At 42.2% G+C, this 10,166-nt stretch overlaps 1 long non-coding RNA gene across 9 annotated transcripts in view; it reads left to right on the top strand.

The window, feature by feature from the left end:
• The first annotated feature begins 5,603 nt into the window (after positions 1–5,603).
• The window catches only part of LOC108409146 (uncharacterized), a 162,402-nt gene continuing 157,839 nt past the window's right edge, over positions 5,604–10,166 (top strand). For all 9 annotated transcript variants that reach the window (XR_012125762.1, XR_012125760.1, XR_012125763.1 and 6 more), the window contains exons 1-2: positions 5,604–6,666; positions 6,757–6,892. This is a non-coding gene — a long non-coding RNA (uncharacterized lncRNA). The remainder of the gene's footprint in view (positions 6,667–6,756; positions 6,893–10,166) is intronic.

The following is a 10,166-nucleotide window of genomic DNA, read 5'->3' as shown; positions in this document are numbered from 1 at the left end:
TTCAGTACACTAACAATATTTCTGAAAAAGAATGAAGAAATTGATCCTATTTACAATAGCATCAAAAATAATAAAATACTTAGGAAGAGATTTAGCTAAGGAGGTGATAAATTTCCACACTGAGAACCACAGGCATTGATGAGAGAAATTGAAGACAGAAATAAGTGGGAATACATTCCATGTTCATGGATTGGAAGAATTAATATTGTTAAAATGTCATTACTATCAAAAGCCATATCTAGATTCAATGCAATCCCTTCCCAGATTCCAATGGTGTTTTTTACAGAAGTAGAGGAAACACTCCTAAAATTTATATGGAACCACAAAAGACACTGAACAGCCAAAGAAATCCTGAGAAAGAAGAACAAAGCACAAGTTATCTCACAAGCTATAACCATCAAAACAATATGGTACAGGCATGAGAACAGACAAATAGATCAAAGAAACAGATTGAGAGCCCAGAAATAAACCCAAGGGTATATGGTCAGCTAATATTTTTCAAGGGAGCCAAGAATACTGAATGAAGAAAAGACAATCTCCTTAATAAATGGTGCTGGGATAACTGGATAGTCACATGTGAAAGAATGAAACTGGATCCATACCTTACATCACTCACAAAAATTAGCTAAAAATGGATTAACAAATGTAAGACCTGAAACCAGAAACTCCTTGGAGAAAACATAGGAAGAAACTCCCTGATGTGCATCTTGGTCATGATCTTTTGGACATGACACAAAAGCACAAGCAACAACATAAAAAATAACCAATTGGGACGACATCAAATTAAAAGAATTCTTCACAGCAGTGGAAACCATCAGCAAAGGGAAAAGAAAACCTATGGAACAGGAAAAAATATTTGCAACCCATGTATCTCCTAAGGGGTTAATATGCAACGTGTAACTCATGCAACTCAACAGCAAAAACAAAAAACAAAAAACACAGTTAAAAATGGGCAAAAGAACTGAATACACATTTCTTCAAAAAAGATATACAAAAGGCCAAGAGGTACAAGAGAAGATGCTCAACATCATTAGTCATCAGGGGGAAATGACTACAAATTAAAACCACAATGAGATGTCGCCTCATGCCTGTGAGAATGATCATCACCAAAAAGATAAGAGGTAACATGCTGGGGTGGATGTGGAGAAAAGGGAACCTTGTGCGCTGTTGGTGAGGTTGTGAATTGGTGCTGCCACTATGGAAAACAGTATGGAGGTTCCTCGAAAAATTAAAAATAGAACTTTTCTATAGAAAATATGATCCAGCAATTCTGCTTCTGGGAATGTATTCAAAGGGAATGAAAACACTAACTTGAAAAGATATCACCCCCACCTTCACAGCAGCAGCATTTATAATAGGTGAGACATGGACACAACCTAGGCTTCTATCAGTGGATGAATGGATAAAGAAGTTGGGTATATGTGTATAATGGAATATTATTCAGCTGTAAAAACGAGGAGATCCTACCATTTGTGACAACATGGAAGGGCCTTGAAGGCATTATATTAAGTGAAATAAGTCAGAAAGACAAATATTGTATAATCTCACTTATATGTGGGACCTAAAAGCCCAAACCAAACTTCAAAACAAACAAAAAATCAAGTCCATAGGCAAAGACGTCAGGTTTGTAGTTACCAGGGGCAGGGGATGCAGGGAGGGACAACTGGAGGAAGATGGTCCAAAGTTACAATGCCAGTTATAAGATAAATCAGTCCTAGGGTTATACTGTGTGGCATAGTTACTGCCCCTCACACAGCTGTGTATATACAGGAAAGAGTTCTCACAAGGAGAAACTTTTTTTCCTTATTTTTTTATGTATCTGTATGAGAAGATAAATGTTAGCTGAACTATTGTAATCAATTCACAATTTTTATAAATCAAAGCATTAAGCTTATGTAGTGATGTATGCCAATTATTTCTCAGTAAAACTGGTGAAAAAAATAAGAGCATATAGAGATGTGGGTCCTTCTATGGCTTGTTGAAGTTTATTCTGTACTTAGTCCTTGTGCATCAGAACAACCTTATTAATAGAAAATAGACTCCTTCATTCTTGTGTAGGATTGGAAAAATGCACTCTGTAAATCTTTCATTTTTCCTGTTTCTAAAGTGTGGTAATTTGCATTTGTTTCTAACCCTGTGGACACTAGTCAGAAACTTGAAGCATTAGACATCAGTGAACCTACTGCATATGATTTCCTGTGTTGGAAGAAAAAAGTGAATCTGGGGGAAGGGTCTAGTGATGTGAGGTTCCAGCTGGAGGCTTGTGTCCTAGTCTGAGGGAGTATAAATGGCTCTCTGCTGCTTTCAGTTTACTTGGCAATATCTGGCAAGAAGCACATGGCAGGATTGAGCAGTTTTTTTGCAGAAGAAAAAGTTACACAAAATTGGAAATTTTAAGAAGGTGCCTCCATGTCTGATAATCACTTGTCAGATGTTCTTTGGGTAGTAGATGCTAGAAATGTAATGATGAGTTAGTCATTATTCCTGCTTTCAAAGAACCCCCAGGCCAGAAGCAAAGACAGTATGTTTGAAAATTCCAGTACAGGGTATCAAGGGCTGTAACTGCAGGGCCTTCTGAGGGCATCCAGGAGGGGCACCTGGCTTTCTGGGAGGGGTCCGAGAAATTGTTCCAGGGGAGGGAACGTCTATTCTGAGCAGAACTGGCTATATGATTGGCGGAGTCCGTGCAAATGAAAATGTCAATCACTTCTTCAAAATTATGGAGAATTTCAACATGGCAACAACAGGATTAGTCAAGCGCAGGCTCTGCTGATGGAATTTCCTTCTACTTTGATGTTAGCACCCACAGTGGGAAAACTCCAAACTATTGCCGAACAAAAGGAACACAGTCTGGGCACGGATGCCACTTGTTTCTTTTGAAGTATTGCTATTACACAGCTGACCTCTGGATCCGAGTGGAAATATGCAGACCAGTTAGACGTGCCGTAATCTTTGGAAGAGCCTCAGCATATTAGGATGGGTTATGACCGTTTATTATTGATTGCATTTCCCTCCAAAATGGATGGTAGGTTTTCTGGGCACTTCAGGGCATTTTAAAATACTTTCTCCAGCAGCCTGTGAAAAAATACTTTACATAAATGATAGAAAGCAAGTGTTCGTGTGTTTGTCAGAAACCAGAACCGAAACCCTGTTGAAGCAGAGATCGTGCACCTGCAGAACACTGTCTCATCGCTCACAGTCCCTGCCCCTCTTACAAGTTCCACGTATGCCGGCGAGTAGCTGGGTGACTCCCAGGGCCTCTCTGGGATTGCCTGCCTCTGGTGTCGCTTGGCCCTGAGATTTGCTCTGCCAGAGGAGAGAAGCTACGTGCCCGTCTGGGCAGAAGCTTGGCCCTCGTCCCCGCAAGGCCTGGCGTGTGTGCATTCTGGATGAAGAAGGTGTGGAGAAGGGCCACAGCCAATACAGGTTGAAAAGCCACTGAGATTTTGGGGTTATTAATGACATATCTATTGAAAGCTGGCCAACACAGCATCTTGTTATAATAGGGCAGTGGCTCACAAATGCAGTGTTTGCCGGAAGAATGTTTTGTGACCCCTCCTCTGGGGAGTGACTGCTCTGTTAGCAGTGACTCTGTGGCTCTTCTGGAGTCAGGTGTCTGGGATTCTGCTGATGGTCATCCTGTCTGCTGGGGAATCAAGTATTTATTCTTTTACCCCCTCCAATGGCAGATACTCTCTCATATTTTGTATATCCCTTGTTTTGATATCTAAATAAAGTTTATTATACATATATTACATGTATTATATACACATGCTACATATGTCATTAGTATACATTATATTACATATAACATACAACTTATTAGTACACACATTATAACTACTAGTACATACTGCATTGAATATATTTGTGTATATATATATATATATATATACATAAAATATACATATAACCATATTCTTTACATAGGATATATTTAGGACAAAGGAATTAATAAAATATTACCTTAAAAAAGTAATAGTGAGGAAAAGCAGTTTCACTTCTCCCTATGAAATTTTAAATTATCTTATGTTATTTGCCTATTTTTTAAAAAATTGTCACTATAGGTTAGGCCCTGTGCCAGGAAATGGGGATAAAAAGGGGATCAGGACAGAAACAGACTTGTCCTCTGAGCTGACATCCTAGAGGGAGAAAGCAGAAAATAAACAAATAAGCAAATAAACACAGCAACAGGCCCCAAATCCATCAATTAAAGGTTGTTGGGAGGGCTCTTTAGTGACTAGATAAGAATAATGGTTAACTTAGAGCCGTTTCAAGGAAGGAAAGTAATATTTACTGAGCACCTACCTAGGAATACAGCTAGTTTATCTGAATCATTTCATTTAAATCCTATAATAACCCAGTGAGTAGGTCCATTTTACAGATGAAAAAATGTCAGATTCACAGAAGTCAACAAACTTTCCTATGATAACCAGCTGCAAACCGAAGAGTGGGCTTTTACTGCCTACTTACTCCTCCTGCCTGAGGATCTCTTTTAAAGCAGAAAAACTGCATCTTTCTGTCTACTCTCATCTCTGTGCATCTTCAGTTATGTTATTCCTTAGATGATAAATCATTTTGTTTTAGAACAAAGTTAAATTTCAGCCTTCTCGTTCCCTGTTTCCCTCCTATAAACTGAACACTGAATTAAGTTCTGGAGAACTGCCTGTAAGCCACAGTTTTGCTACTTGGTAGCCGTGTGATTGCTGGCAAGTCACTTAACCCCTCTGAGCATCTGCTTCCTCATTTGCAAAAGGTAAGAGTGACAGCTGTAAGGTTTATGACCTCAGATTTTGAATGAGCAAGGTGGCTTGCTCGTAGGGAAGCGCTCAGCATTTTCTGTACTTGCCCACTGATGTTGCACCCTGATGGGATTCTCCCTGGGGTTTGTATAAACCAAGCCGCTTCCTCAGGGAAGTGACTCAGGGCCCTTGGGGAACTGAGCACCGAATTCTGAGTCTGTAGGAAGCTCTCCCTGCCTCTGCATCTGCCCACCAGTGATTTTTTTCAGGCTGGGGAAATATTTGCCTGTGGTGCACTCTGCCCTCGGGGGTCCAGCCCCAGGGTGACCTTGAAGGCTCCTCAGTGAAGGCGGAAGCAGTGGGGAATGGCCCTTTCCTTTTCCTTCAGCTGTCTGGGTGAGTGCGGCTTAACAGCGCACAGTCCAGGACGGCACAAGCCATTTCCGAAGAAGCTTCCTATATGATTCTGTTTCAAGTCATAAGCCCTGTTATGGAACGTTCTAGAACTCCCTATGCTGAGCGTTCCAGCAGCCCCATGGCACAAGTTTGGGGGTTCAGGGTGTCTCCCTCCTTGGATGTTAAAGCTCATCACCTAAAAATGGCTCAGCCGTGGCCCTAACGGAATCTTCAGGGCCCAGCCCAATGGCATAATCCGATTTGGAAACCAAGATCTTATGGTAATGAACAATGCAGAGAGAGAACGGGCCTCTGTCTGGGCTAGACCTCATCTGTTTGATCATTTCCAACATCTCTCGGTGACCATACATCTGTCACACAAGGGGTGTGCAGGCTTAGCTGTGAGCTGAGGGTAAACTGTATCAAGAAAACCAGGCAGCAGATCAAAAAAGGGGAATAAATTCATACTCTTTTATGTTCCTGCCTAAAAACAGTCTTGGACAGAGAATGTCATGGGATGATAATTTCTGTTCTTGCCTGCAAATTGGGAATGTTAAACCCTGCTTCCCGGGGGTGTGACACAGGTGGTATGGGTAATGTACTGACAGCCTCCCAGGTGTTCAGCGTGGGGCAGGTGTGGAGGGCACGTCAGCTCTTCCCTCACGCTTGCCAGCTCTGGGCTACCTTCTGTCTGCTAAGTGAGAGGCTCCGTGGCTTACAAGCCGTACAGGGTATGTGAGAGCTTCCCCTCAGCAAGCGTGTGGTCTAGGAAGGAAGGTGCGATGTGGAAACAGACAGCTACTGGTAGGAAGGAGCCCCAGCAATGGCACCTTTTCCTGGAAACTAGGAGGTTCAGAGTGGAACCCTGGCATTGGGTGAATTCTGGAAAATGTGGCAGTGATCTGTTAGCCCCTGGGACCTGCTCGTCCTTCAGGGAGACCCTGAACATTCTGCTTGCAGCCCCTGGCAGCCTACAGAAGCAAAGGCCACCTGCTGGAGGGCCAGAGGCTGATGCACAGAGGGTAGGCGGAGGGGCCACGCACAGCAGGCTCCCAGAGGGAGTGCTTCTGCCGCAGACTGGTCTGCATGAGACATGAGAGGGAAAGGAGCAAGAACAGCCTGATGAAGTTTGTTTCCAACCTAAAGTGAAGGACCAAGAATGACTGACCCTATGCAGCCCTCATTGCCATTGATTTACTGGTTCCCATCATGGGTCCACGTCAGAATCACCTGCGGAGATTTAAAAAGTTGCAAGCACCTGTCTCCACCCGTGGGCATTCTCACGTTGGAGGACTTAGGGTGGGGCCCAGACATTTGCTTTAAAAAAATGCTCTGCAGGTCATTAGGAAAGCAGCCAGGGCGTTGACGCATGCCGTTGATCAATGTGGGCTTGGTTGCTCTTTAAACAAAAATACTCTTAGAGGAGGGGCGTTGATAATGCCAGTAGGTTTCCGTGCCAATACTCCTTCAGATGGTTCTGTTTGCCAAAATAGATACGAGAAGCTCACATGAGTAGACAGATAAAAAGGTAAGTCCTTCCTCTTCTGTACAGTTTTTTGTAGAAATGCCCTAGAAGCATATTTTGGCTTATCTTTGTTCTATACTGTTTTGCTCAAAGCCAACATTTCACAGGTGGTCTTCCCTAGAAGCACCAAGCAGAGCGTCACTGACCCAGCTGGAGGGTTACTGGCTTTCAGTGGGCGTCCATCACGTGCTAGGGACAGTGCCAGCCGGTCACACATACGTTCTCTCAGGTGAGTCAGGGTATGCGTGGAGTAGGACTGATGAGGCCATTGTGAACTGGTGAGAATATTTAGGGACCATCACAAATAGAAGTTTATCTGCACATAGTACTCTGTGCTGCTGAAGACATGGTGGGGCCGTGGTAGGTGACCAGTTCTGGGGACACTGAAAATTGGGGCAACTTTTTGAGCATGTGTTTGGTTATGTATCGTAAGAACTAGTGCTATGTAAATGTTCTCTCCATTTCATTCATTAATCCAATTTCTGGCAATTATTTTAAGAAAAATACTTTTAAAAGTAACAGACTGTAAGAAGAGAATAATTACTATATTTTAAAATCAGCAACATTTGGAATGTTAATCTTTAAGGACATAAGTAAATTATTGCATCATTATTTCATATAAAGACACAACTGATCATTATAAAGTCCATGGATCAACAGATAAAACCCTTATGATAAAATGTCCAATGAAAACATATGAGACAGGATACTACGCAAAAGCTGTGAGAAAGTGGGGGTGGTCTGTGTGTCCGAGTAGAAATCAGGGTGTTTTCCTCTGGGTGTGGCCAGTGGATATTGTTTGGCTTGTGGTGCTTTCCTTTCCGCCCTTCAGGGACCCAAGAGGAAAGAGAAACTCCCCACCTCTGGCCAGTGAGCTGGAATAATGGATGCCTGGAGGTGGGGTGGCTTTGCCCTTTTTTTCTCTGGCAAATGAAGAAAACTTACCTGTTGTATGGGACAATCAAAAGCCAGAGAGGGAGGTCAGGAGCCAGAAAGAGGGTGGATGTATGTGCAGATGTAAAGGGGCAGATGGAGTGAAGTGCCCACCTGATGAAAGTTTATAAGTCCCCGAGACAAACCTCTAACTTTCTTATTTATGGGAACCCACTAAATTATTATCTTATGCTAAGTAACCACCTTGATATTTGCAAATTTGTCATTTGCAATCTTAAAATAGAATTAATTTAATTGTAGCAGTTTTTATACTACCATAGAATTTGCCAAGGTTGTTTTTTGTTTGCTTGTTTTTAAATAAACCTTTTATTTCTGAACCACTGGAACATTTTGTATTTCTATGTAAATACTGCTCTAGTGAATCATTTCCCATTAAATTACCGATAGACGTTTGGTCCCTATTGAACTGTAATTTCCTCCTGTCTCCTTTTCAGCTTTTCCTGCAACATCAGCCACATTTCCTCACATCCTGCTTCTGACAATAGATACACTGAGAATGCTTCCAGAAGGGTGCTCTGAACCACAGTGTGAATTCAAATTTGTACAGGGCAGGAATGTACAGGGAATTCTGAAATAAATCTACAAACGTTATTTAAGCAACCTACTGTGCGCCAGGCACTGGGGCTACAGCAAGAAAAACAAAGTGGAGAGGAGCCCTGCCCGTCTGTGCTCCCTCCACCTGTGAGCCACGTGTGCCCATGCTGGTTGGGTGCTCACGTGGGGCATTTACTCAGCACCTGTTCCTTGCACGCTTAGTGTCTCCGCACAGAGGCAACAGGCTAATAGCCAACATATATTGAACCTTTATTCTGTGCCACCTAAGTATACATTAATTATCTCCCCAGTTGCCAGATGAGGAAACTGAGGCACAATGAGGCTACTTAAGGGGCCCAAGAGGCAGGGTTGGTTTAAACTGAGGTAGTCTGGCTCCTTGCCACAGGACAGTGCTGCTTACACAGTACTGCAGAGATCTCAGAAGTGCTGGTTGTGGTCCTTACGTCAGTTTAAAAATTCCTTTGAAAAAAAAAATCTATTGAATTAAATCTTGGTGGTGAGGTATCCAGATATCTGGCCAGGATGAGATGGAGAGAGAATCCCTTCTCCACTTGTTGAGTCTGTGGATAAAATGAGAGTTCCGAGAAAAGTGAGCTAAAATATGAATTCACATGTTCATGTGTTCTACAGCTGGTAACTGACTATTGCTGTTGACACCATTTGTAGAAGCAGTTGGGGTGGTGAGTGAACTATATCATAGCTGGTGAGCCCTGAGCTGGCAGGCTCACAAGGCGCCATGAAAGCACACAAGTGGGGACAAGCAAGCTGAGCCTGAAATATGAGCAGGAATTCTGCAGTGGACACCACAGGGCAGGGCCCTTGTGGGAAGGAAGGCCTTCTCGGGGAGGATGTGCTTTTAAGCTCTCTCAAGGGTGTCTTGAGAATTCCAAGTGGCTCGCAGTGCAGGACTAGAAACGGAGGTGGGAGCTGTGCAAACTAGTGGAAAGCATTTGGACTGATCTTTGAGGTCAGGGGGTTAAAAATTTTGGGGCGGGGGGGTTGTATAAATATTTTCAGTTGCATATACCTGACAGTAAAAATAACTTGAGGAGATACTCTTTAAATATCTTTAAATATGTGGTTAATTAATAATTTATATGGATATTTATTTCTTTATGTACTTGTATAATCACACTAGTCTTTTACAAATACACATAAATAAGATTGTGGGTAATCTTCAAAGATACATCTTTATTTTTGTTCCCACAAAAGTAGTTAAATATTAGAATGAACAATGTGTTTGAAAATGTCATGTAGTTTTGAAAATACTGGTTTAATACTTTGACAGTGATTTAAAGGACTGGTTCTAAGTTCAGTTTATTTTTATTTCTGTGTTTAATCAAGACAAGATACTTTACAAGGAGGCAGAGTTCCATTTGCAGAAATACTGGCAGGACTAAATCATGACGCTGGTTTTTTAACCTCAAGCATCCTGCTCAGGTTTTCCTTGAAATTTAATCAATAGCTTTCCGTCTTCTCTGGTATCAGTAAGTCATTCTTGCAAACTTTTCAGGTGTTCCAGCTTGTATTTCTAGCAGCTGGTCCAGATCCAGGCACAGTCTTTATCTGGGAAAGTTTAAAATAGGCTAGGAAGTTCTGTTTCTGATTTTAAAAAATATATATAGGAGAGGGTTTTGATTGTTTCTTGGTTTTAAGTAAGACATTTACATTATTTTCAGCCATCAGCCTATTAATGATGGAGCAGTATTCCCAAGGTCTCCTGCTGTGTAACAAGTTATCTTGCAAATTAGTGGCTTAAAACAATAGACATTTGCTCATCATAATTTCTTTGGGTCGGGAATCCAGGAGTGGCTTAGCTTTTGTTTTTTTTGTCTCAGTGCTGCAATGGAAGTGCTTGTCAGCCCTGCTCAGTTCAAGGCTGGATTTGGGGGAGAACCTGCTTCCAAGCGCATCCGCATGCCGGTCTGCAGACCACAGAGCCTACTGGCTGTTGGCCAGCAACAGGGACTCCTTCCCATGGCCTTCTCCACACA

Source organism: Manis javanica, chromosome 15 (genome assembly GCF_040802235.1).
Source record: "Manis javanica isolate MJ-LG chromosome 15, MJ_LKY, whole genome shotgun sequence".
In the NCBI taxonomy this organism is placed as follows: Eukaryota; Metazoa; Chordata; class Mammalia; order Pholidota; family Manidae; genus Manis; species Manis javanica.
The sequence above is the reverse complement of the archived record's forward strand: the minus strand, read 5'-3'. Positions and strand labels throughout refer to the sequence as shown.